The following is a 4813-nucleotide window of genomic DNA, read 5'->3' as shown; positions in this document are numbered from 1 at the left end:
CAACACGTGGTCGACGACGTAACGCCTACAAAGGGATGCGCCTTGTCTGCCAACTGATAAGTTGGCCTTCGGCACAACTTTTCAGCACCTCTCCGTAAAAAAAAACCTAGCAGAAGAAATGCTTTCGTGCTCTCATCTCATAAGGATATGCTTAGGGATCCTCTGCAACTTTTTTTGGATGTCCTTCTTCGCCTTTGTGGAGCCTGCCGTGTGTGTGAAGCCTGCCTGGTGTGTTCTAGGGCCGTTTGCCAGTAACTCGTGACGCAGACGATGTTTGCTTATTTAATGCAACGCAGAGGGGGTGGGCCTGCTACTTTGCTCAGGGACATGATAAAAGAAGACGATCGGGGAATATAATTTATTGCGCGCTAGAGCGAATGAAGCGGTCAGAAAACATGCAGTATTCTGCGCCACATGCCTTTTTTTTTTGTTGCTGTGTAGTTACTTCGTCTCGTGTATTATTTATTTATTTATTTATTTATTTATTTATTTATTTATTTATTTATTTATTTATTTATTTATTATAATACTTCGGTCTACGTTAGGCCATAGTAGAGTGGTGCATATACACATAAGAAATATTTCGTATTCTGCCCATTAACACTAGTTTCAAGTTTTGTTTGGTTTATATCACTTTGTTAAGTGTTAAATGACGATTTCTTTTAATCCACCCCCCCCCCTCCCGAGTGGGTGTGTGCCACAAGTTCCAAGAATATACCAACGTGACGCGCCGCCCAGCCGTGGCGCAGCAAAATTCTTTACTCGTGAGAAAAGTACGCGCTCAGTGGACAAGAAACATACCGTCGCGACTGTTTTCGTTGACGTCACCGTGGTCGCCACATTAGGGTGCCAGCTGGTGGAGCTGCTGCGTGAACTCTTACTCGAAAGCGCGGAGCAAGAAACGGTGACATCAGAACAGTGCCGGTGCCCCCTCGTGTTCCTTTGTGTTCCCCCTTGACCCGGCTGGTGAACAGAAGAAAGCGGGGAGAGCACAAAAGAACGCGGAGACCGAATGTGTGTCCTCCCTTGCACTGAGAGAGTTTTAGTGCTGGGGACCCCAAGCCACCTGCGTACGCACGCTTTTGCGTTCCTTTGTACTCCCAGCCGCATCCACGGAGAATACAAAAGAGCGCAAGCGCCCGCGCGCCCCCAAGCCCGCGGGAACCCAGCAATAAAAATAAGATAAAAAGTCACGGTGGCCGCCATGTTGAGGTACCCAGCGCGGAGAACCTGTCTGTGACGTCACGTGAAAACTATGTGTACTTCGATACACTAGGAAATATGTTGCTTTCGCGGAACAGTGATCTTAGAAACTGAAAATCATCAAGGACTGTAGATGCTCGCCTATACTTGACGGCGGCAAGGGAACAGGGCGAGCAATTCCTTTCACGATTCCTCAGTGAGGGGTTCGGATCACATTCGATTGGTCGAGTACGATGTGATATATAATGCAACAAGATCCAACACGTTCTTTTTTTCCTTAGCGAAGTTATGCATGTGCCCGCAATAACACCCGTGTTGTATCGCGGCTGGGGAAGTGCGAGAGTGGCGTTGTAGCTTGGGTGGGGAAAGTTCTGGTGTGGCTAGGGTGGCAAGTGCCCCCTTCGCACCCCCATGCCGACGCCCATGCGTTCATATGGTACACGACAAAAAAGTACCTCCCTCCCGACAAAGTTCCTTTGCGAAAAAGCAGATCCCCCATGCACTTTTCGAAGGGAAATGTTAATTCTCGCATGCAGCGGGCACAACTCATCGATGCACCTTTTTAACGAAGGCTCCTGAGCATTGGAACAGACTCTTACGAAGGCTCCTGCATTGGAACAGACGGCATTGCAACAGACTGTTAATGCACAACGAAACGAATGAAAAACTGTTAACCGAAATAGACCAAGGTGAACCTTCACCCATTCACGAGCAGGTAGCCTCATGCACAGGTGCCTCTTGAAAAGGTGTGTTGTGCCACGAAGCTTAGTCGAACACGGTAGTGACACATATGGTATGCAGTGTCTTCTCTTTCCGCGGACGTCCCATCAGTCGAATAATTGCGATTAAATCATTATGTTAAAAAATTGAGAGCCATAATTCCTCTGCACAAAGCACTGCGGCCAAAAAGAAATCAACTCCAGCGCTTGTCAAATGGGTCCCGCAATGCTGCGGTTGACCGCCGAGGGGGGGCCGAGCCAGGGGGGAGGGCCCACCTGGCCCGCCCCTCCCCTGACTTTAAGTCCTGGGCCTTCACGTGACTGAGGGACGGACGGACAGTTTTCTCGTTGAGCTGGCGTGAAATGCTTACGCAATTAGAAGCCCGAATAACGCTTGCATGCATAGGCGTGCGCTAGGGGGGGCAGGGGGGGGGCCGCCTCCCCTAATACCCGAAGAGGGGGGACGGAAAATCTGCCCCGTACATTGACCCTTCTAGAGGGGGGGGGGCGCAAAATCTGCCCCATACATTGATTTAGTAGGGGGGAGGGGGGCGCTGCGATTAACCTTTGCCCTCCCTGATGGGGAACCCTGCGCACGCCTATGCTTGCATGCGAGAAGTTTCTCTCGTGACAAGGATATATGAATCCACATGCAATCACCCGATTTTTAACTGAGCCGTGTGCATAGCCTCATTCCACGCAGGTGCTTATGTGGCTAGTATGCAGCTAGCCCACTGTAAAACACACACACACATATATGTGGCGGTTTTTTTTTTTTTTCTAAAAGAGCCAAATGCACTTTAACTGAAACGGAGAAAAACGCACTTTTTTGCTACTGCAAATATGGTCGGGCCTGCTCCAACAGTTTTTTGCCAGTGTGTTCCTGTCCCCTAAATAAGTCAAATCTATATTGTGTCTAAAATCTATATAGCGCACTATCGTCAGTATTCAGGAGTAAACTTTGTATTTGGCTCTTATAGATTGGAACATATCATTTGGGCTTAAATTAGCTCGTAAAAGAAGCCTAAAACGATTCGAGTGTACGATGCAGCAATATTTTGCGATAAAATTAACAGCCTTCTTGTGCTTCCGTCGGTGCTGTCCTTCGTCGCATGCGCGTAATGGCGATGACTAGACTTGAAGAGCGAGTGGTGCTTTGTGGCAAAAGGCGCCCTATGCATGACTGGCGGCATCGTTTTCTTGTTCTTGGCATCTATTTTGAGGCCTTGAAAAGTGCTCCAGCGCTTCTTCTTCTTCTGAGCTCGTTTTATGCCATGCCGTTTCGAATCACTTCTTCTTCTTCGGTGCCCAATATCTTCATTTCATATATCTTTTATTTCAAATATACCGCCTTGGAGCGCAAGAACGATACTGTAGCGCTAAACTCGAAAATAAACACTAAGAAGCAAAAAGAAGCAGTAAATTCGGCCTCTTACTCTTTATATTCGAGTCTTGCCTTACAACATCATGTCCTTCAGTAAGTGCCAACTCGCCCTAAAAAAACTAATTGTGGAACGTGAACACGATAGCAAAACAACGAGGACATAAATGGAACACATTGGATGAGACCACGTTGGTTGTTTTGGTCACGAATGTTGACGCAGCACTCGTTTAACGAATGTGGCTCAGTTTGATTGAAACAAATGCAGCATTTGGCTCATTTTTTATTAGAAACTGCCATTTTGAGTTCACGTTACAATCAGGAATTGCCCCATTTTAATTCCAACTGTTTTAGAAGTTAAAGATACTAGGCGCGCTTTACGCTCCCGTAAAATTTAGCACAGTTTCGGTTTCTGCATTTGGCTCTTTTTGAAAAAAAAAAAAAAAAACGCCACATATATACGCGCATATATCGATGTTCTTGCGGCAAAAAAAAAAAAAAAAACGCCATCGGGTCATGTGGTTACGTTTGATGTGGTGTTTCATTTCGAAACGTGAACGGCAGAAAGAGGGTTTGGGAAGAGGTCTGTCGAGTGAATGAAGATAACACGTACATGCCCTTTGTTAGAGGCTTATCGCCATATTGCAAGACCGTTGGAAACGACGAAATACAATGGTGTGCGCAGGACTTGCGTGTATGTACACATAGCGATGCTTTATAATTATTTTTTTCCCCGTCAGAATGTAGGCATGCGCTACCGATAAATGCGGACAGTATTTTCTTGTTTTCCTTATCACTGGGACTACCTGTAAATAATTTCGCTTCATTTCCGCTTTGCCAGGCAGCATTTTACTGGGAGTGTGACACAAACACACACATAAAAGGGGGGCGATGGTAAAGGCCCGTAGCTCAAACCTCCCCTCCCGCATATATTTACTGTATATATATATATATATATATATATATATAGGCACGAGCGCGAATGCGCTCTCTCCCAACGTTATCTATAAACGTTGCTCTCTTCTTTGCCCCCAGCCCCCCTCCACACCCACCCCAAATAAAATTCAGGCTACTCCACTGGTGTTGGTAGTGCACACGCGCATTTTCACACAATTATTACAAGTATACGCAGTAGTAAAATAATGGTCCTGCAAGAGCCCCTTTAATTTCGGCTTTGCCGACGTTGCGCATATAGAATCGATCACGTGTTTCTTTTTCTGCTTGGACAAAGACGAGATTGAAAGATTTCGTACGGCCTCGTATCATACACCCCGCCAAAAAGCAAGGGGGGGGGGGGTCCTTCCTTTATAATGAACTCGCAAAACTGACCTCTGAATATGATCGGCGCGTGCCCGCGTGAGTGCACCTGTTTTCGCCTCGCGGAGCAACGCTCACACACAGTTTGCTGGAAGCGCGCAATAACGGGCGGCGATGAGCGGTCGCTGATTCGCACGGGCTGCAGACACCTTAGCTGTCACAGCTGTTTGTGAAATGCGCACACGGCGGCAGC

Source organism: Rhipicephalus sanguineus, chromosome 4 (assembly GCF_013339695.2).
Source record: "Rhipicephalus sanguineus isolate Rsan-2018 chromosome 4, BIME_Rsan_1.4, whole genome shotgun sequence".
In the NCBI taxonomy this organism is placed as follows: domain Eukaryota; kingdom Metazoa; phylum Arthropoda; class Arachnida; order Ixodida; family Ixodidae; genus Rhipicephalus; species Rhipicephalus sanguineus.
Note: the sequence above shows the minus strand (reverse complement) of the source record.